The sequence below is a fragment of the Rhinoderma darwinii genome, chromosome 2 (genome assembly GCF_050947455.1).
Source record: "Rhinoderma darwinii isolate aRhiDar2 chromosome 2, aRhiDar2.hap1, whole genome shotgun sequence".
NCBI lineage: Eukaryota > Metazoa > Chordata > Amphibia > Anura > Rhinodermatidae > Rhinoderma > Rhinoderma darwinii.
The window spans coordinates 425,035,595-425,059,708 of record NC_134688.1 but is presented as its reverse complement, the minus strand read 5'-3'; the positions used below and the strand labels follow the sequence as shown (position 1 = coordinate 425,059,708).

Here is a 24,114-nt window from a genome sequence, read left to right as displayed (position 1 = left end):
GTTTGGATGACACAGAAGAACATTTGTGAGATGCAGAACAACTGAAAAGATGCTGGAAGAGTGCCTGACGCCATCTGTCAAGCATGGTGGAGGTAATGTGATGGTCTGGGGTTGCTTTGGTGCTGGTAAAGTGGGAGATTTGTACAAGGTAAAAGGGATTTTGAATAAGGAAGGCTATCACTCCATTTTGAAACGCCATGCCATACCCTGTGGACAGCGCTTGATTGGAGCCAATTTCATCCTACAACAAGACAATGACCCAAAGCACACCTCCAAATTATGCAAGAACTATTTAGGGAAGAAGCAGGCAGCTGGTATTCTATCTGTAATGGAGTGGCCAGCGCAGTCACCAGATCTCAACCCCATAGAGCTGTTGTGGGAGCAGCTTGACCGTATGGTACGCAAGAAGTGTCCATCAAGCCAATCCAACTTGTGGGAGGGGCTTCTGGAAGCATGGGGTGAAATTTCTCCCGATTACCTCAGCAAATTAACAGCTAGAATGCCAAAGGTCTGCAATGCTGTAATTGCGGCAAATGGAGCATTCTTTGACGAAAGCAAAGTTTGAAGGAGAAAATTATTATTTCAAATAAAAATCATTATTTCTAACCTTGTCAATGTCTTGACTATATTTTCTAGTCATTTTGCAACTCATTTGATAAATATAAGCGTGAGTTTTCATGGAAAACACAAAATTGTCTGAGTGACCCCAAACTTTTGAACTGTAGTGTATATATATATATATATATATATATATATATATATATATATATGTATATACATAATGTAAAAATAGTAAAGCAGCACAGCTACAGCGGTGGGTGCAAACCTCCTCGGTTGTGGCTAGGATTCCCTTGTAGATACAAAAATTCTGATAAAGAGACAGCTCTCCAAGGAAATAGGTGAAGTGCTTTAATCACCCCACAGGCAGGCAATGTTTCGATCCGTCTCAATGGGATCTTTGTCAAGCTTGACAAAGATCCCATTGAGACGGATCGAAACGTTGCCTGCTTGTGGGGTGATTAAAGCACATCACCTTTTTCACCTATTTCCTTGGAGAGCTTTTTATTTTAATTAATATATATAGAACAGAGGTGTATTTTTATGTTAGGGACCCACTTAAAGAGGTCGCCTTGTCATAGCAGGTGGGCTCATACAATTTGATCAAAATGTGCGCTAATAACCACAATTTTGTAGGTAAATGTAGAAGTAATGCAAATGTATCTATATATAGTGTATTAGGTAATCTTGGGCTATATTCACATGACCGTGAAAAAAAATGTCCATTAAAAACTGATCAACTGTCAGTTTTTCATGGCCATTTTGCATCAGTGTGTCTCTAAATTTTCATACATTTCAACTCCGTCTGTCCCTTTTTAATGGCCATTTGACATCCGTTTTGCATCACACCTCCCTGTATATGATGCCACACACCTCCCTGTATATGCCACACAGCTTCCCTGTATATGCCGCACACCTCCCTGTATATGCCACACAGCCTCCCTGTATATGCCACACACCTCGCTGTATATGCCACAAACTTCCCTGTATATGCCACACCGCCTCCCTGTATATGCCACACAGCCTCTCTGTATATGCCACAAACCTCCATGTATATGCCACACAACCCCCTGTATATGATGCCACACAACCACCGATGTAGATGATGCCACACAGTCCGACATGAATGACCTACATACTCTTCAGGTAAGGTCTCGTCTTCACGAGATCTGCGGCGACACAATGACACTCACCGATGCAGCTCGTCTTCACGTGTGGTTTCTCATCTTCATGGGATCTGTGAAGGCGGCGCGATGACGTAATCGCGTCACCTTCACAGAGCCCGTGAAGATGAGAGACCACACCTGAAGAGGTTCGCCCTGCATCGGTGAGTGTGTGTCATCGAGCCATCGAAAGCCAGCAAGGGAACTAGTAGTTCCCCTGCCAATCCCCATGTCACAGATCCGTTTTTAACGGTTATTACATGTATTGACAGCCTTTAAAAATGGATCCATTGACTTCTATGGGGGCCGCCAGGTCGTGAAAGCGGTCAAAAATAGGACATCTCCTATTTTTTGACGGCCATTATTAAAACGGCCGGGTGAATACACCCGTAGACCATCATTGTTCTAAAAACAGCCGTGTGACGGCCGTTAAAAGAACGGCTGTCACACGGCCATTTTTCTCTGTCGTGTGAATAAGGCCTATGTGTTTGCAGAGTGTTTTTGCAATGTTTTTTGCTTTAAATGTACTGCTCATTACTGCTGTATAATGTCCTCCATGCTGCTACTGCTTATATGTGTGTGCTACAAAGAGACAGGAGAGAAGGATGTTCTCTTCTCCATGTGCGCTGTGTGTGGGAGACATGATAGCAGTTACGCTCCACCGACTAGCTCAGAGAAATCTGAGAATTAGAGAGAGGAAAACGGCTAAAAAGTGCCACATACAAGCTATATAGTGGCCAAAAATAGTGTTATTCTCACACACACACACACACACACACACACACACACACACACACACACACACACACAACAGCTTATTGTGAAAATCCTTTTGAAAGGTTAGGTACGCTTTTAAGAGGCTCTGTCGCCAGTTTATAAGTTCCCCCTCTCCTCCCTAATCTGATCGGCACTGTAATGTAGATAACAACAGTGGTTTTTATTTTGAAAAAATGACAATTTTTAAGCACGTTATGAACAATTTTAAATGTATGCTAATTAGTTCTTAATGACCAACTGGGTCATTCATTTGTTTCACTGAACAGCGTGATCTTGCGAGATCACACTGTTCAGTGAAACAAGCTGGGCTGGAATGGAGATAAATGTATGACGCTGATTGGTCACTGATTAGTCAGCGTCATACACTTTTCTTTACAACACCCACTTGGTAAAAAGTAAAAAAAAGCCTAGTTGGTCATTAGGAACGAATTAGCAGAGATATAAAATTGTTCATAATTTGCTCAAAAATTATCGTTTAATAAAAACCACTCCTGTTATCTATATTACAGCGCCGATCAGATTAGGGAGGAGATAGGGCACTTATAAACTGGTGACAGAGCCTCTTTAAGACTAAATACGTGTGCTATAATTTCCTGCATATGATAAGAACTGGTAGCCTGCTCCATAACGGTTTTTGTCTTCTAAAGATTCTAAGTTCTATTGAATACGATCTTCTCAGCATTTCTTTTATTTTTATTATCTAGAATATTTTAAAGCAAAATAAAAATGCTTTTGATAAACATTTCTCTAAAAAGAAAACGCATGTATAGTACATTTTGGGTCATATACCCAAAGTTTAAGTACTATATGAGTCATGTAATCTTGACTACAGTTTGCAATCAGTATACATTCAGTCTAATGTAAGATCAAATAACCCGGCCACTTTGCTGAATCATATTGCCCTATCATCAACATGGCACAATTACTAAACAGTAACAGAGAGATAATTATACTTTAGATTTTATTCCATTCAGGCCAAATTGCTTAATAGCCTAATTAAAACGTATTCTTTATCATAAAATAAAAGCATCACATGGCCATTTTAAGCTGCTTATTCTCCTTAGAAAACTAATAATAGGTTGCTGAAAATCTAAAAAATGTAAATAGAAGTTTAGTAAATCAAGTTCAAATAAATTAGATGCTATTGAATACTATGACAGAGCAGGGAGGTATCTCCCTGCTCTGCCATGGGCTACTGTAACAGTGGCGTAGCTCTAGGAGTAGCGACGGTCGCAATTGCGACCAAGCCCCCGTAGCCACATAGCGCTGACCATGCTGGTCCCGCTTCCTGAATGCTGGAGCAAGGAGCTGACGGCTCCTTGCTCCAGCATTCACTCTGCGGTGAGCGGTGAGCTGAAAAGGCTGTAATACTGTGAACCGCTGCTACAAGTGGGTCGACAATTCACAATACGAGCAGTGACCGGAATGATGGGGAACCAGCGCTCGTACGAGTGCTGCGGCCCCTTCAAAACAGCTAATTGGCGTGTTCCCGGCAGTCGGACCCTGGCCTACAGCTATTAATGGCCTATACTGAGCCATCAATTTTTAGAGACTGGAAAACTCCTTTAACACATCTTGATTTTACTGCAGTGACGCTAATGGGAAAAAACACATACTATCTTTATCGTACTATTCCAACTACCTGCTGATAAAGAGAGCCTTACCCCACCTTCCCTATCTTCTTTGAAAAAGACCCCCAATGCTGATAAAATTGGGAATCCAATTTAAACATCATTCCTTGCTTTCTCAAACTGTCCTGTATTTCGATTTCTGCTGTGAGAGCCGTTTGAAAGGTGGTATTCTGGAGTAGAAGTATCATACCTGTATCTTTCATTATAGATAGGCTTTCACATTCAGGACACCCTGAATATTTGGACAGATGAGAAGTCTAAGAAAGCAATACAATTCTACATTGTTTTAACTGAGAAAAAATATTTGCAAATAATAATATAGGACACATTTTATGTTCTCCGGTATGTGGGGAGACAATCCCAACTCAAAACAGCAGGTAGTCTAATAAAGCGCATCATCTTTTCATTTACACAAAATGAGCTGAGAAAACGCTGTAATTGTTCTGTTGCCTTAACAACCTTTTATTTAACAGACCTATTTTGCATCACGGACATCAGCTTATTATGGGTTTTTAGCTAAATCCATCCAGTTTTCATAGCCAACGGGAGTTACAATATAGATGACTAATAGCTTTGATATTTTTTTTGATATTTGAATAATTTTTTTTTCTCGCTCACTGACTTTATTGCTTCACCTGATGTACACTGGGCTCAGGGGTGAAACATATCAGGGACATTTACTTTGAATTCATGTGTTACTTAGTATTGTATTTGTAGAATTATTATTTTGTTGGGCATTATTAGGGCTAGAATTCTGGTTAAGTAGCTCTGTGGTGAGGTAGGATGATTTTACAGTATTATAGGGATAGACACCCATGAGTTGTATATCTTCAACCTGACCTCTCTGCTACTACCCTATGCACATATTCTTGGTGGAAATGTTTTTGACAGTTTATCATTATCATTACATTTTTTGGGGTATTCTCTTCAGTGATATAATTGCCTAAACACCCCGAAGTATCTAAATAATGAGGTCTGTGTCCCCATACATTGATCTACAATTATTATGCAGTTTATTCCAGGTTTTGGGATAAAGTGCACCCAAGAAAACTCAGTTGCAAATATGTACAAAAACGAGCAATTTTTCTCGCTGCTCACCAAATTTGGAAGTGATGAGAATAGTGGGCGTGCTCTCCAAGAAGACGTAGTTTAGGCAACATAGGGGAAAAGGTGCAACTTTGGCAATAATCTACTCCTGCTCATAGCAGGCGTAGATTTTTTTTTTGGACTGCCAGTTAGTTCAAATATGCCTTTTGATAAATTTGGTGCACATCACCAAACACTCTCGTATACACGAGTCTTAGAAAATGTGGGCCTATTTATTTTGATAAAAATATTTGCTCAGGATTTTTTTTATGAAATCAGTTTTATTGGTTTTTTTGCAGTGTTTTAATTTAATTTTATTTAATATAATTTTCTTTTACAAGTTATCATACAGTATACCTGTATCTCTGCATGATATATATACAGTGAAGTAAATAAGTATTTGATCCCTTGCTGATTTTGTAAGTTTGCCCACTGTCAAAGACATGAACAGTCTAGAATTTTTAGGCTAGGTTAATTTTACCAGTGAGAGATAGATTATATATATATATATATATAAAAAAAATAAAAATAAATCACATTGTCAAAATTATATATATTTATTTGCATTGTGCACAGAGAAATAAGTATTTGATCCCTTTGGCAAACAAGACTTAATACTTGTTGGCAAGCACAGCAGGCAGACGTTTTTTGTAGTTGATGATGAGGTTTGCACACATGTTAGATGGAATTTTGGCCCACTCCTCTTTGCAGATCATCTGTAAATGATTAACATTTCGAGGCTGTGGCTTGGCAACTCGGATCTTCAGCTCCCTCCATAAGTTTTCGATGGGATTAAGGTCTGGAGACTGGCTAGGCCACTCCATGACCTTAATGTGCTTCTTTTTGAGCCACTCCTTTGTTGCCTTGGCTGTATGTTTCGGGTCATTGTCGTGCTGGAAGACCCAGCCATGAGCCATTTTTCATGTCCTGGTAGAGGGAAGGAGTTTGCCACTCAGGATTTGACGGTACATGGCTCCATCCATTCTCCCATTGATGCGGTGAAGTAGTCCTGTGCCCTTAGCAGAGAAACACCCCCAAAACATAATGTTTCCACCTCCATGCTTGACAGTGGGGACGGTGTTCTTTGGGTCATAGGCAGCATTTCTCTTCCTCCAAACACGGCGAGTTGAGTTAATGCCAAAGAGCTCAATTTTAGTCTCATCTGACCACAGCACCTTCTCCCAATCACTCTCAGAATCATCCAGATGTTCATTTGCAAACTTCAGACGGGCCTGTACATGTGCCTTCTTGAACAGGGGGACCTTGCGGGCACTGCAGGATTTTAATCCATTACGGCGTAATGTGTTACCAATGGTTTTCTTGGTGAATGTGGTCCCAGCTGCCTCGAGATCATTAACAAGTTCCCCCCGTGTAGTTTTCGGCTGAGCTCTCACCTTCCTCAGGATCAAGGATACCCCACAAGGTGAGATTTTGCATGGAGCCCCAGATCGATGTCGATTGACAGTCATTTTGTATGTCTTCCATTTTCTTACTATTGCACCAACAGTTGTCTCCTTCTCACCCAGCGTCTTACTTATGGTTTTGTAGCCCATTCCAGCCTTGTGCAGGTCTATGATCTTGTCCCTGACATCCTTAGAAAGCTCTTTGGTCTTGCCCATGTTGTAGAGGTTAGAGTCAGACTGATTAATTGAGTCTGTGGACAGGAGTCTTTTATACAGGTGACCATGTAAGACAGCTGTCTTTAATGCAGGCACCAAGTTGATTTGGAGCGTGTAACTGGTCTGGAGGAGGCTGAACTCTTAATGGTTGGTAGGGGATCAAATACTTATTTCTCTGTGCACAATGCAAATAAATATATATAATTTTGACAATGTGATTTTCTGTTTTTTTTTTTATATAATCTATCTCTCACTGGTAAAACTAACCTAGCCTAAAAATTCTAGACTGTTCATGTCCTTGACAGTGGTCAAACTTACAAATTCAGCAAGGGATCAAATACTTATTTCCTTCACTGTATATATATATATATATATATATATATATATGTCTGTCTGTATTTTTGTTAAAGCGACTCGCTCTTTTGGTCTCCGTTGGTATAGTGGGACCCTATGGATACATTTGACGTATGCACTGGGAGTTCTGAGGAGTGTGCGGCGTGCGCAGTAAGCTGTGACAAATCTCTCGGCTAACGAACAGATACGCTGCCGGTACCAAGCTCAATACAAATATACAGCACTAGAACTAAGCTCAGTACATAAATACAGCATCAGAACAAAGCTCAATACATATATAGAACACCAGAACAAAGCTCAGTACAAATATACAACTCCAGAACCAAGCTCAATACATATATACAACACCAGAACCAAGCTCAGTACAAATATACAACTCCAGAACCAAGCTAAATACATATATGCTGCACCAAAACCAAGCTCAAAACATATATACAGCACCAAAGAGAAGCTCAGTACATATATACAGCACCAGAACAAAGTTCAATACATAAATACAACATCAGAACATCAGTACATAAATACAACACCAGAACCAAGCTCAGTACATAAATACAGCACCAGAACCAAGCTCACTACATATATACACCACCAGAACAAAGTTCAGTACACATATACAGTGTCAGAACCAAGCTCAATACATATATACGGTACCAGAACAAAGCTCAGTACATAAATACAGCACCAGAACCAAGCTCAGTACATAAATACAGCATCAGAACCAAGCTCAATACATATATACAACACCAGAACCAAGCTCAGTACAAATATACAACACCAGAACCAAGCCCAATACATACACAGTCGAGTCACATTATTATGGCCACCAGCTAATATCCAGAGTAACTGCCGTGTGCAGCATGGACAGCAGCTAGATGGTAGGTTGTCTCAGGTATCTGGAGCCATGCTGACTGCAGTGCATCCCACATTTGCTGGAGCGTGCGTGGAGAGGATCCATAGAGCGAACAAGTCGATCGAGGTGGTCCCACAGATGCTCAATTGGGTTCAAGTCTGGTGAATTAGGGGGCCAGGGAAGTACTTAGAATTCTTGGTTGTGCTCTTCCATCCACTGTTGGACATTTCTAGCTGTGTGGCATGTCGCATTTTCTTGCTGGAAGATTCTATCTGCCCCAGGAAAGACAAACAGCATGTATGGGTGGACGTGATCTACAACGATGGATTCATACCAAAATCGGTTCAGAGTGCCTTCCACATGGATAAGTGGGCCCAGAGAATGCCATGAAAAAATTCCCCAGACTATAACGCTGCCGCCACCAGCTTGTGTTCTGCCAGCAATGGTTCCAGTGTGTTTGTTCTCTGATGTTTCTCGCCTGACACGCCAACGTCCATCTGTTTGATGAAGCAGAAACCCTAACTCATCGGAGAAGGCAACCCTTTGCCAATCATCGGTGGTCCAATTCTGATTCTGCTGTGCAAATTCAAGCCTTTTTTTCCGATGCATCTTTGTTAGCATAGGAGCAGTGACCATCCATCTGCCTCGTATCATCAATTGGCGGTAGGAGATTCGCTGACCTGTTGTTTTAGACACACATCTGGTAGCCCACTGGTTCATTTTCACAATGAGCTGCTCCACTGCAGCATGTCGTTCGGCCCATGCGTGCCTTCGTAGCCAGCGTTCACCTCTCACATCAATGGCATGTGGTGCTCCACAGTTTCCACGTCAGTTATTTCCAATGGTGCCATTTGCCACTCCCAATACACTTTCACCAGAGCAGCATGCAAACAGTTCACAAACTGCGCCGTTTTGGTAAATACTGCCACCCTTGGGCCGAAAAGCCAAAAATCATCCCTTTTTGCAACTTGGATAAAGCACCCCTATTACCCATGGCAACAACAAGTGATATGTGTTCAGACAGCCCATCGCACACCTTATATACCCACCAAGCCAGCCCATGACACAACACTTCCTTTATGTGCTACTCTCTGCCGACGTCGAAAATAGGAGGTGGTCATAATAATGTGACTTGACTGTGTATATACAGTAGATATAAAAAGTCTGCACAGCCCTGTTAAAATGCCAGGTTTTTGCATGTTAAAATCATTACAAGATGAATAATTTCAGAACTTTTTCCACCTTTTATGTCACCTATAATCTGTGCAATTCCATTGAAAAACAAACTGAAATCATTTAGTGTGGAAATATAAAAATAATGAACAAAAATAATGTGATTGCATAAATATGCACACCCTTAAACTAATACATTGGTGCATTACCCTTTGACTTTATGATAGAATTCAGTCGTATGGGTAGAAGTCTATCAGCATGGCACACCTTGACTTGGCAATTGTTGCCCACTTTTCCTTGCAAAAGCGCTCCAAATCTGTCAAAATTGCGAGGGCATCTCCTGTGTACAGCCCTCTTCAGGTCACCCCACAGAGTTTCAATGGGATTTAGGTCTGGGCTCTGGCTGGGCCATTCCAAAATAATGATCTTCTTCTGGTGAAGCCATTATTTTGTTGATTTGGAGGTATGCTTTGAGTTGTTGTCGTGGTGAAAGGTGAAATTCTTCTTCATCTTCAGCTTTTTAGCAGAGGCCTGCAGGTTTTGTGTCAATATTGACTGATACTTAGAACTGTTCATAATTCCCTCCACCTTGACTAAGGCCTCATGCACACGACCGTGTTTTTGCGTCCGCAATTCCCCCGAAAATCCACGGGAGAATTGCGGCCCCATTCTTTTCTATGGGGCCGTGCACACGACCGTAGTTTTTGCGGTCCGTGCACGGCCCGGGAGCCCGGACCGCAGAAAGTACGGCCATGTCTTATTACGGTCCGGAGCTGCGGTCCGGGCTCATTGAAAACAATGGCCGCGGCCATGTGCATGTGCGGGCGGCTTGCGGCTGACAGTCCGCTGACAGTCCGCAGCCGGCCGACCCGAAAATCACGGCCGTGCACACGGCTACGGTCGTGTGCATGAGGCCTAAAGCCCCAGTTCCAGCTGCAGAAAAACAGCCCCAAAGCATAATGCTGCCCAGGGGCGTAACTAGGAAAGGCTGGGCCCCATAGCAAACTTTTGACTGGGCCCCCCCCCCCCCTAGTAGATAGCGCCATACAGCCCCCTCTGTAGATAGCGCCATACAGTCCCCCTCTGTAGATATCTACAGGGGGGCTGTATGGCGTTATCTACAGGGGGGACTGTATGGCGCTATCTACAAAGGGGGCTGTATGGCGTTAGCGCCATACAGTCCCCCCTGTAGATAACACCATACAGCCCCCTTTGTAGATAGCGCCATACAGTCCCCCCTGTAGATAACGCCATACAGCCCCCTCTGTAGATAGTGCCATACAGTCCCCCCTGTAGATAACGCCATACAGCCCCCTTTGTAGATAGCGCCATACAGTCCCCCCTGTAGATAACGCCATACAGCCCCCCTGTAGATATCTACAGAGGGGGACTGTATGGCGCTATCTACAGAGGGGGCTGTATGGCGTTATCTACAGGGGGGACTGTATGGCGCTATCTACAGGGGGGACGGTATGGCGCTATCTACAGGGGGGACTGTATGGCGCTATCTACAGAGGGGGCTGTATGGCGTTATCTACAGTGGGGACTGTATGGCGCTATCTACAGGGGGGACTGTATGGCGTTATCTACAGGGGGCTCTATGGCGTTATCTACAGGGGGCTGTATGCCGTTATCTACAGGGGGGACTGTATGGCGTTATCTACAGGGGGGACTTTATGGCGCTATCTACAGAGGGGGCTGTATGGCGCTATCTACAGGGGGGTATGTATGGCGTTATCTACAGGGGGGACTGTATGGCGCTATCTACAGGGGGGACTGTATGGCGCTATCTACAGGGGGGACTGTATGGCGCTATCTACAGAGGGGGCTGTATGGCGCTATCTACAGAGGGGGCTGTATGACGCTATCTACAGAGGGGGCTGTATGACGCTATCTACAGGGGGGCTGTATGGCCTTATCTGCAGAGGGGGCTGTATGGCGCTATCTACAGGGGGCTGTATGGCGCTATCTACAGGGGGGACTGTATGGCGTTATCTACAGGGGGTTATCTGTATGGCATTCCCTACAGGGGGGTATGTATGGCGCTATCTACAGGGGGGACTGTATGGCGCTATCTACAGAGGGGGCTGTATGGCGTTATCTACAGGGGGCTGTATGACGCTATCTACAGGGGGGCTGTATGGCGTTATCTGTAGATGGGGCTGTATAGCGCTATCTACAGGGGGGCTGTATGGCGCTATCTACAGGGGGGACTGTATGGCGTTATCTACAGGGGGGACTGTATGGCGCTATCTACAGAGGGGGCTGTATGGCGCTATCTACAGGGGGGACTGTATGGCGGTATCTACAGGGAGGGGGGTATGTATGGCGTTATCTACAGGGGGGACTGTATGGCGCTATCTACAGGGGGGACTGTATGGCGCTATCTACAGGGGGGACTGTATGGCGCTATCTACAGAGGGGTCTGTATGGCGTTATCTACAGGGGGACTGTATGGCGCTATCTACAGAGGGGGCTGTATGGCGCTATCTACAGAGGGGGCTGTATGACGCTATCTACAGGGGGGCTGTATGGCGTTATCTGCAGAGGGGGCTGTATGGCGCTATCTACAGGGGGCTGTATGGCGCTATCTACAGGGGGGACTGTATGGCGTTATCTACAGGGGGTTGTCTGTATGGCGTTCCCTACAGGGGGGTATGTATGGCGTTCTCTACAGGGGGGACTGTATGGCGCTATCTACAGGGGGGACTGTATGGCGCTATCTACAGGGGGGACTGTATGGCGCTATCTACAGGGGGGACTGTATGGCGCTATCTACAGAGGGGGCTGTATGGCGTTATCTACAGGGGGACTGTATGGCGCTATCTACAGAGGGGGCTGTATGGCGCTATCTACAGAGGGGGCTGTATGACACTATCTACAGGGGGGCTGTATGGCGTTATCTGCAGAGGGGGCTGTATGGCGCTATCTACAGGGGGGCTGTATGGCGCTATCTACAGGGGGGACTGTATGGCGTTATCTACAGGGGGGGTCTGTATGGCGTTCCCTACAGGGGGGTATGTATGGCGTTATCTACAGGGGGTCTGTATGGCGTTATCTACAGGGGGGACTGTATGGCGTTATCTACAGGGGGGTCTGTATGGCGTTCCCTACAGGGGGGTCTGTATGGCGTAATCTACAGGGGGTCTGTATGGCGTTATCTACAGGGGGTCTGTATGGCGTTATCTACAGAGGGGGCTGTATGGCGTTATCTACAGGGGGACTGTATGGCGCTATCTACAGAGGGGGCTGTATGGCGTTATCTACAGGGGGACTGTATGGCGCTATCTACAGAGGGGGCTGTATGACGCTATCTACAGAGGGGGCTGTATGGCGCTATCTACAGGGGGGCTGTATGGCGTTCCCTACAGGGGGGTCTGTATGGCGTTATCTACAGGGGGGACTGTATGGCGTTATCTACAGGGGGGTCTGTATGGCGCTATCTACAGAGGGGGCTGTATGGCGTTATCTACAGGGGGACTGTATGGCGCTATCTACAGAGGGGGCTGTATGGCGCTATCTACAGAGGGGGCTGTATGACGCTATCTACAGGGGGGCTGTATGGCGTTATCTGCAGAGGGGGCTGTATGGCGCTATCTACAGGGGGGCTGTATGGCGCTATCTACAGGGGGGACTGTATGGCGTTATCTACAGGGGGGGGTCTGTATGGCGTTCCCTACAGGGGGTATGTATGGCGTTATCTACAGGGGGTCTGTATGGCGTTATCTACAGGGGGGACTGTATGGCGTTATCTACAGGGGGGTCTGTATGGCGTTCCCTACAGGGGGGTCTGTATGGCGTTATCTACAGGGGGTCTGTATGGCGTTATCTACAGGGGGTCTGTATGGCGTTATCTACAGAGGGGGCTGTATGGCGTTATCTACAGGGGGACTGTATGGCGCTATCTACAGAGGGGGCTGTATGGCGTTATCTACAGGGGGACTGTATGGCGCTATCTACAGAGGGGGCTGTATGACGCTATCTACAGAGGGGGCTGTATGGCGCTATCTACAGGGGGGCTGTATGGCGTTCCCTACAGGGGGGTCTGTATGGCGTTATCTACAGGGGGGACTGTATGGCGTTATCTACAGGGGGGTCTGTATGGCGCTATCTACAGAGGGGGCTGTATGGCGTTATCTACAGGGGGACTGTATGGCGCTATCTACAGAGGGGGCTGTATGGCGCTATCTACAGAGGGGGCTGTATGACGCTATCTACAGGGGGGCTGTATGGCGTTCCCTACAGGGGGGTCTGTATGGCGTTATCTACAGGGGGGACTGTATGGCGTTATCTACAGGGGGGTCTGTATGGCGTTATCTACAGGGGGGTCTGTATGGCGTTATCTACAGGGGGTCTGTATGGCGTTCCCTACAGGGGGGTCTGTAGGGAACGCCATACAGCCCCCCCTGTAGGGAACGCCATACAGCCCCCCCTGTAGGGACCACCATACAGCCCCCCCAGTAGGGAACGCTATACAGCCCCCCCTGTAGGGAACGCCTTCCAGCCCCCCCTGTAGGGAACGCCATACAGCCCCAACCCCCCAAAAAAATGCGACCTACAGTGTGAAAAGACAAAAGACATGTATCCCCTCTCCACAGGATAGGGGATACATGTGTGATCGCTGGCATTGATAGGGAGAATGGGGGATCGAAAGTCCCCCGAAGTTCTCCATCACTCACCTCTGACTTCCGGCGTCTGCGCAGCTCAAGAAAAATGAAAGGAGCGCTGGTCACGCATGCGCACAAGCGCGACCGGCGCTCCATTCATTTCTACGGAACTGCCGACACAGACCCCGGAAGTCCGAGGCTTGTGATGGAGAACTTCAGGGGACTTTCAGTCCCCCGTTCTCCCTATCAATGCCAGCGATCACACATGTATACCCTGTCCTGTGGAGATCCTGTGGAGAGGGGATACATGTCTTATGTTTAATGGCAGAGCGGGGAGATACCTCCCTTCTCTGCCGTAGTGTTCAGTGGCGTCCCGCTGTAGCAGCCATAGCGGCTGCTAGCGGAGCCTCTGGCCATGGTGGGGGCCCGTGCCGGCGGGCGACATGGGCCCCCTCATGCCGCGGGCCCCGTAGCAGCTGCTACGGCTGCTATAGCGGTAGTTCCGCCACTGTGTTAGGGGGAGTTCCCACTGAGTTTTTTTACGCGAAAACCGTGGCAAAAAACGTCAGAAAGTGCCTCCCATTGAAAACCATGACATTTTTCCTGCGAGCAGTAAAAAACGCCTGCGGGAAAAAGAAGCGTTAGGCTATGTTCACACAGAGTTTTTTGCAGGAGGAATATCTGCCTCAAAATTCTGTTTGGAAGTTTGAGGCAGATTTTCCTCTCCCTGCACGCCGAATCGGCGTTTTTGGCCAGCGGCCATTGACCGCCGCGGGCATAAAACACAGCGAAATACGCTTTGTCTGCCTCCCATTGAAGTCAATGGGAGGTCAGAGGTGTAAACGCCCGAAGATAGGGCATGTCGCTTCTTTTTCTCGCGAGGCAGTTTTACTGCTCGCGGGAAAAAGACGCCGACGCCTCCCATTGAAATCAATGGGAGGCATTTTCTGGCCGTTTTTGACGAGTTTTGCGACGCGGTTTCCGCGTCAAAAAACTAGTCAAAATACTCTGTGTAAACATAGCCTAATGCCCTTTCTTCGGGCGTTTCTGTCTCCGACTTCCCATTGACAACAATGGCAGGCAGAAAATGCATTTTTTGCTGCGTTTTTCTGCCCACGGCCCGCAACAAAAATGCGGGAAGTGTTCAAAATATGCCTCAAAATTCCGGAAGGAATTATGAGGCAGATTTTTCTACCTAAAAACTTTTCCCTTCTCCCATGAACTTTTTTATTTGATGTACATCATGTACCTGTCCTCTGCAGTCTGCACGTCCTCCGCCCGTCCTATGGGATGCTAGTACTCCGGCAGTCCTGACTTTACTCCGGCAGTCCTTGGCTCCTCACTGTACTGTCCTCCGCCCGAAGTCTCGCGTCAGTCGTTTAGCTCTGCCCCCTGTCCTCTCCCCTGCCTGAGCGCTCCTCCTACCACGTATCGCCGTCCTATTCCACTGTGTGTGGGAGGACTATCAGTGGAGTGCACAGTGTGCAGTGAATATCACCGGGCCCCCGGACCCCCCCCCCCGCGGCTGTCACCGGGCCCCCCCCCCGGATGCCTAGTGTAACGTTAGTGTCGTGACTCGTGATGCTACTACTAGGCATGAGGGGGCCCTTGCCTCCAGGCCTGGCAGTGGCACATAATGTAATGTGCCTGACTGTCAGGGCGACACGGGCCCCCCCATGCCCGGGCCCCGTAGCAGCTGCTACTGCTGCTACTGTGGTAGTTACGCCACTGATGCTGCCTCTACCATGCTTCACTGTGGGTATGGTGTTCTTTTGGTGATGTGCAGTGTTGAATTTGTGCCAAACATACCGTTTGGAATTATAGCCAAAAAGTTGAACCTTGGTCTCATCAGACCATAACACGTTTTCCTGCATGCTTTTGGCAGACTTGATGTAGGTCTTTGCAAAACATAGCCAGGTTGGATGTTTTTCTTTGTTAGAAAAGGCTTCCATCTTGCCACCCTACCCCACATCCCAGACATATGAAGAATATGGGAGATTGTTGTCACATGCACTACAAAACCCTTACCTTTCAGAAAGTCCTGCAGCTCCTTTAATGTTGCTGTAGGCCTCTTGGTAGCCTCCCGGACCAATTTTTGTCTTGTCCTTTCATCAAGTTTTGAGGGACGTCCAGTTCTTGGTATTGTCACTATTGTGCCAAATACAATCCACTTCTTGATGACAGTCTTCACTGTGTTCCATGGTATATCTAATGCTTTGAAAATTCTTTGGTACCCTTCTTCTGACCGATGCCTTTCAACAATCAGATCCCTTTGATGTGTTGTAAGCTCTTTACGGAGCATGAATTTTGCTGTCACATGCAACAAAGAAAATGTCAGGAAAATCCTAATAGAACAGCTGAACTTTATATGGGGGTAGTCAGAATCACTTTAAATAATGGCAGCTGTGTACTGACTACTATTTAACATGAGTTTAAGGCCTGATTTACATGAGCGTGTGCGTTTTGCGCGCGCAAAAAACGCTGCGTTTTGCGCGCGCAAAAGGCACTTGACAGCTCCGTGTGTCATCCATGTATGATGCGCGGCTGCGTGATTTTCGCGCAGCCGCCATCATAGAGATGAGGCCAGTCGACGTCCGTCACTGTCCAGGGTGCTGAAAGAGCTAACTGATCGGCAGTAACTCTTTCAGCACCCTCGACAGTGAATTCCGATCAAAATATACACCAATCTGTGAATAAAAAAAAGACTTTAATACTTACCATGAACTTCCTGCTTCCTCCAGTCCGGTCTCCCGGCCGTTGCCTTGGTGACGCGTCCCTCTCTTGTCATCCGGCCCCACCTCCCAGGATGACTCGGCAGTCCAAGTGACCGCTGCAGCCTGTGATTGGCTGCAGCCTGTGCTTGGCCTGTGATTGGCTGCAGCTGTCACTTGGACTGAATTGTCATCCCGGGAGGTCAGACTGGAGGAAGAACCCGGGAGTTATCGGTAAGTCAGAACTTCTGTTTTTTTTTACACGTACATGTATATTGTGATCGGAAGTCACTGTCCATGGTGCTGAACCAGTTTAACTCTTTCAGCACCGTGGACAGTGACTGTCTCCCGACGTCGCGTACCGGAAAAATTTTTGCCGGGTTCGGTCAAAATGAGTTTGGCCGAACCCGGTGAAGTTCGGTGCGCTCATCTCTAATTTGACACTCCGTTTGGATGTTTGTAAACAGAAAAGCACGTGGTGCTTTTCTGTTTACATTCATCCTTTTGACAGCTCTTGCGCGAATCACGCAATTCGCACGGAAGTGCTTCCGTGCGGTATGCGTGATTTTCACGCACCCATTGACTTCAATGGGTGCGTGATGCGCAAAAAACGCACGATTATAGAACATGTCGTGAGTTTTACGCAACGCACTCGCGCTGCGCAAAATTCACGCATCGTCTGCACTGCCCCATAGAGTAATATAGGTGCGTACGACACGCGTGAAAAGCACGCGCGTCGCATGCGCGTATATTACGCTCGTGTAAATGAGGCCTAAATGTGATTGGCTAATTCAGAACACAAGTACATCCGCAATTATAAAAGGGTGTTCACACTTATGCAACCACACTATTGTAGTTTTGTTATTTTTATTTATCCCCGTAAATTATTTGTTTGTTTTTCAATGGAATTGTACAGATTATGGATCACATTAAAGGTCGAAAAAGTTCTGAAATGATTAATCTTGTACTGATTTTTTAACACGCAAGCACCTTGCATTTTAACAGGGGTGTGTAGACTTTTTATATCCACTGTATGTGTATATATATATACATATATATATATTACTTACTCAGGGGCGTAACTGGGGAAAACTGGGCCCCATAGCAAACTGTTGACTGGGCCCCACCCATGGTAGACAGCGCCAAACAGCCCCCCCTGTAGATTGTGCCATACAGCCTCCCTGTAGATTGTGCCATACAGCCCCCCTGTAGATTGTGCCATACAGCCCCCCTGTAGATTGTGCCATACAGCCCCCCTGTAGATTGTGCCATACAGCCCCCCTGTAGATTGTGCCATACAGCCCCCCTGTAGATTGTGCCATACAGCCCCCCTGTAGATTGTGCCATACAGCCCCCCTGTAGATTGTGTCATACAGCCCTCCTGTAGATTGTGCCATACAGCCCCCCTGTAGATAGTGGCATACAGCACCCTGTAGATAGTGCCATACAGCCCCTACTTGTAGATAGCACCCGCACCTCTCCCTTGAAGATAACGCCCCCGCAAACAAATAAAACGAAAAAAATTATACCCACCATTCCCGTGACTAACGGAGCTTCTCCAAAGCATCCTCAACGCCGATGGGATCCATGTGTAGGCGGCGTCTGTAGCCAGGGTCGGATTGGGAGCTTAAACTGGCCCTGGAAAAAAATCAAAATTGGTGGCAGGCGGGGCCAACACAAGTAGACAGGCAAAAAAAATCATTAGCCATAGTCACATTGGTGGTAGTTCAAGCCAATGCAAAAATACAAAGTCGGAGCAATTACAGTAGGGGGGGCTAACACCCAATTAAGCAAGGCATTGCACCTCAGCGGTCCCGTGTCATACTTTAGGCTGGGTTCACACACTGCGGTTGTCGTTTTTGCAAAATCACAAAAAAACCTGTAGCATTTAGAAACTATATTGCGCTAATCGCCGCAAAATAAGGACCAAAGCTGCAGCTTTTTAAACCCAGCCTGAGGTCGGGTTCCCACGGGTCGGATATGCTGCGTAAAAACTGCTCAGTGTATCTGACCTGGGACCCGCAGCACGTTTCGTCTTAAAAGGAAGAAGGAGAAAGTTCTGGGTAAGTATGATTTTTTTTTTCTGAGTTGCGATTTTTGCGGCGGAATCGCACATGGCTTTCTTTTGCGGGTTTTGCAACCCAATTGAATTCAAAAGGGAAAAGCCACAACAGAAAATCAAAGAAAACACAGCATAAATTGACATGCTGTGGATTTAAATTCCGCACCGCAGGTCAATTTATTAATGTCTACGCTGTGTTTTTTTTCTGCAGTGTGGGCATGAGATTTTCTAAATATTATTCACTTTGCTGCTACTGTAAATGCTGCGGGATTTCAACACAGATTTCCGTTGTGGAAATTCCGAGGCTGAGGCTGAAACTGGGTTTTCCCAGCGCAGTCAAGACACATTTTTACCGCGACGTTAAACCCAAAGTTATAGAACAGGGCACAGGAGTGGCACATATTCATGAGGCTGGATTCACATGCCATGGTCAAAATTCATTTCTTAGGGTATGTGCATACACACTAATTACGTCCGTAATTGATGGACGTATTTCGGCCGCAAGTAGTGGACCGAACACAGTGCAGGGAGCCGGGCTCCTAGCATCATAGTTATGTACGTTGCTAGGAGTCCCTGCCTCTCCGTGGAACTACTGTCCCGTACTGAAAACATGATTACAGTACGGGACAGTTGTCCTGCAGCGAGGCAGGGACTCCTAGCATCGTACATAACTATGATGCTAGGAGCCCGGCTCCCTGCACTGTGTTCGGTCCGGTACTTGCGGCCGAAATACGTCCGTCAATTTTGGACGTAATTAGTGTGTGTGCACATACCCTTACAGCACCATTTTGAAAAAAAAATTCAGAAAATCGCAACAAAAAATGGTGTGATTTTGCCTATATTTTTGGAAAATCGCGGGATAATGGTGCGGTTAAACACATTTTTTGATCGCTGCATATGAAACCAGCCTTTTGAATGTGGCAATTTTTTTTCACATTTTCATCCCACCTGCCCCAGCACATTAAATATATCAGACATTTCCCCCCAACATTACTCTTAGGCCGGATACACACGAGCGTGTGCGTTTTGCGCGCGCAAAAAACGCTGCGTTTTGCACGCGCAAAATGTACATAACAGCTCCGTGTGTCAGCAGCGTATGATGCGTGGCTGCGTGATTTTCGCGCAGCTACTATCATTATGACACTCTGTTTGTATGTTTGGAAACAGAAAAGCACGTGGTGCTTTTATGTTTATATTCATAGTTTTTACTGCTGTTGCGCGAATCACGCGCGTCACACGGAAGTGCTTCCGTGGGCTGCGCGTGATTTTCACGCACCCATTGACTTCAATGGGTGTGTGATGCGCGAAAAACGCACAAATATAGGACATGTCGTGAGTTTTACGCAGCGGGCACACGCTGCTTGAAACTCACGGACTGTCTGAATGGCCCCTTTGATGAACATAGGTCCGTGCGAGGCACGTGAAAATCACGCGCGTTGCACGGACGTATATCACGTTCGTCTGAATAAGCCCTAACTTTTACTAGTACATTGCAGCCTAGGCTCTTTTACTCTCTCCTGCAACTTGCCTTGCAGTGCCACCTTCACGTCATGGCTCCGCCCACTATCACTCCATTGGTTCTCCCATAGCTGCAAGAGGACCTGCTGATTGGACTAATGGGCTAATGGACTTATGGGCTAATGGACTAAAAACTCTCATCCAATTAGCAATTCCAAGTGGCACAGAGTGTGCTGTGTGCAGGGGAGGTGGAGGTATTGGAGAGGCCCGTTGACTGACCAGCCCACCGGGAATCTTCCCGGTAGTTTACATTGCCATTCCGCCCCTACCTGTAGCCCAGTAAATCTCAGAGCAGGGAGATATCTCCCTGCTCTGCCATAGTGTTCAATGGTATCTGCGTCCTAAGGACGCAGATACTATTGAATGTGGTGTCGTTACCACTGTAGCAGCCATAGCGGTTGCTAGCGGAACCACAAGGCATGGGGGACACCTCATGCCGCGGGCCCCCTGGCATCCGCTATGGCTGCTACAGCAGTAGTTATGCAGCTGTACTTACTTAAGACAACATAGTTATAAGGCAATTTTCTATGTATAATAATATACCTCCAATGATACAGTAATACAGTTAAAGGGGTTTTCCTATAATCAATATTTTACATCTATCCCCATATGAAAGGAGCAGTACTGCGCATGCTCGGCTGCACATTACCGCTCCTGTCATATGAGGTGCATCGGGACAGTCAGGTTAGCCCATTCTCAAGATCGGTGGGGATACCAGCGATCGGAACGCAACCAATAACATATTTATCACCTATCCTTTGGACAGGTGATAAATATTGATTATGGGAAAACCCCTTTAATAAATATTACTACTATTTAATACAGAAATATCACCATAATGTTACTGAACAAAACCCAGTATACCAATGCCTAAAACAGCCTAAGGCTTACAAGAGTAAGTAGTGGGTGCAGCCGGATCCCACCCCACACTGCTGCAGTATCACATTTCCCAGTCATGCACAATTGCTTTCCAAAATCTTAACAACTTTCATCAACTAAATTGAACGGAGCAATTCGACTAATAATATCTACTGCAACATTGTATCTTTTAGGCTCGGTCTCCACGCGGTGGATTTCGCGGATTTTGCTGCGGATTTCACCACTCATTAAAAAAAACAGGAAACATCCGCAACAGCAGGTGACATAATGTGGATTTTAAAATCCACTACGCATGTCAAGATCCGTGCTGGAATATTCCTCAGCATGTAAATGGGATTTCTTCAAATCTCATCTACATGGCTGGTACTGTATTCCGCAGTCGATTTTCTGGCCGGAAATGCGCACAGCAAATCTGCAGCATTTCTGTCACGTGTGGATCTGGCCTGAGAGTGTTGTAAGTATTTGTTCAAAATTGGGAACTCTGGTTTGGTACATACTTCACAATAGATTCCAGACATTTTAGATTCATAATTATAGCTTCAGCTGGCAGAATACTGTATCACTAAGCACAGGTTTGCCTTAGGCCCTATTCACACGACAGGGTTTCCCTGCCTTCTCGACAAGGTTTCCCTGCCTTCTCCTTTTTCTGATAATAAGGTGGCCTCCTCCTCCCCATATGAGACAAATGACTCCTCCTCCTAATGGTAAGGGCACCTCATTTGTCTATCGATGGTATAGGCACCTTCTACTCTTCCAGACTCCTCCTGATGTTAAGGAAGACTTTTCCTCATTCTGATGATAAGGGGTGCTTTTAACACCCCATATAAGACAAATGACTCCTGCTGCTGTTTCTTAAGGGCTTCTGATTTGTCTCTAGATGGTATGGGCAACTCCTGTTCCTTCGGACTTCTCCAGATGTTTAGGGAGCCTTCACCTCATTCTGATGGTTAGGGGGCCACTTCCTACCCATATGAGACAATGAGACAAATGACTTCGCCTGATGGCAAAGGCGCCTCATTTGTCTCTATATGGTATGGGCGCCTCCTCCTCCCAGAAGTTAAAGGAGCCTCCTCCTTATTCTGAAAGTAAGGGGGCCTTCTCCTCCCCTTATGAGACAATTGAATCCTTTTCCTGATAGTAAGGGTGTCTCATTTGTCCCTAGATGGTATTGGTGCCCCCTACTCCTCCAGATGTTAACAGAGCCTTTTCCTCATTCTGATCGTACGGGGGCCTCCTTCTCCCCCATATGAGGCAAATGACTTTTCCTCCTGATGGTTTTAGCTCCTCATTTGTCTCTAGATGGTACGAGCGCCTCCTTCTCCTGCAGACCGCTCCAGATGTTAAAGGAGCCTCCTCCTTATTCTGATGGTAAGGGGGCCTTCATCTCCCCATTGCAGACAAATGAATCCTCCTCCTGATGGTAAGGGCGCCTCATTTGTCACTTGATGGTATGGGCGCCTCCTACTCTTCCAGACTCCTCTTGATGTTAAGGAAGCCTTCTCCTCGTTCTCATGGTAAAGGGGCCATTTCCTCCCCATATGAGACAAATGACTCCTCCTCCTGATGGTAAGGGCGCCTCATTTGTCTCTAGATAGTACGGTCGCATCCTACTTCTCCAGGCTCCTTCAGATGTTAAGGGAGCCTTCACCTCATTCTGATGGTAAAGAGGGTTTATTCTCCCCATATGAGACAAATGAATCCTCCTCCTGATGGTAAGGGTGCATCATTTGTCTCTGGATAGTATTGGTGCATCCTACTCCTCCAGATGTTATGGGAGCCTTCACTTTTTTCTGATGGTAAGGGGGGCATTTCCTCCCCATATAAGACAAATTACTCCTCCTCCTGATGGTAAGGGAGCCTCATTTATCTCTAGATGGTACGGTGCCTCCTCCTCCTCCAGACTTCTCCAGATGTAAAGTGCGCCTCCACCTTTTTCTGATGGTAAGGGCGCCTCATTTGTCTCTAGATGGTACGGGCGCCTTCTCCTCATCCAGACTTCTCCAGATGTTAAGGGAGCCTCCACTTGATTCCAATGGTAAGGGGGAATTCTCCTTCCTATAGGAAAGTAATGAATGCTCCTCCTGATGGTAAGGCTATGTTCACACGCTTAGAAAAAACGTCTAAAAATACGGAGCTGCAGGGAAAACAGCTCCTGATTTTCAGCCTTTTTTTAGCAACTCGCGTTTTTCGCTGCGTTTTTTACGGCCGTTTTTGGAGAGAAAAACGGCTCCAAAAACAGCTCAAGTAGTGACATTCACTTCTTTGTCGCGGGCATTTTTTTACGCGGCCGGTTTTAAAAACGGCCGCGTAAAAATATGCCCCGTAAGAACAGAACGCCGTATTTCCCATTGAAATCAATGGGCAGATGTTTGGAGGCGTTCTGCTTCCGACTTTTCAGCCGTTTTTGTACCGTTTACGGGCACCTCCTACTTCTCCAGGATCCTTTAGATGTTAAGGGAGCCTTCACCTCATTCTGATGGTTAAGGGGGTTTTCTCCTCCCCATATGAGACAAATTAATCTTCCTCCTGATAGAAAGGGCGCCTCATTTGTCTCTGCATAGTATTGGCGCCTCCTACTCCTTCAGACTCCTCCAGATGTTAAAGGAGCCTTCTCTTTTTTTTCTGATGGTAAGGGGGACATCTCCTCCCCATACAAGACAAATGATAGTAAGGGCGCCTCATTTGTCTCTCGATGTTATAGGCGCCTCCTACTCCTCCAGACTCCAGATGTTAAGGGAGCCTTCTCCTCATTCTGATGGTAAGGGGGCATTTCCTCCCCATATGAGACAAATTACTCCTGCTCCTGATGGTAAGGGCGCCTGATTTGTCTCTAGATGGTACGGCACCTCCTCCAGGCTGCTTCAGATGTTAAGGGAGCCTTCACCTCATTCTGATGTTAAAGGGGGTTTTCTCCACCCCATATGAGACAAATGACTCATCCTCCTGATGGTAAGGGCGCCTCATTTGTCTCTAGCTGGCACGGCGCCTCCTCCTCCTCCTGGCTCCTTCAGATGTTAAGGGAGCCTTCACCTCATTCTGTTGGTAAAGGGGGTTTTCTCCTCCCCATATGAGACAAATGACTCCTCCTCCTGATGGTAAGGGCGCGTCATTTGTCTCTCGATG

At 46.5% G+C, this 24,114-nt stretch overlaps 1 protein-coding gene across 3 annotated transcripts in view; it reads right to left on the bottom strand.

The window, feature by feature from the left end:
• Positions 1-24,114, bottom strand: part of LOC142741491 (uncharacterized) — a 94,041-nt gene that overhangs the window by 5,825 nt on the left and 64,102 nt on the right. For 2 of the 3 annotated variants that reach the window (XR_012881162.1, XR_012881164.1), the window contains one exon: positions 18,066-18,170. The gene's annotated coding sequence lies outside the window, so the exon portion shown is untranslated. Of the gene's footprint in view, positions 1-15,855; positions 16,132-18,065; positions 18,171-24,114 lie in introns of those variants that run through there. The other variant, XR_012881163.1, reaches the window with a different exon arrangement.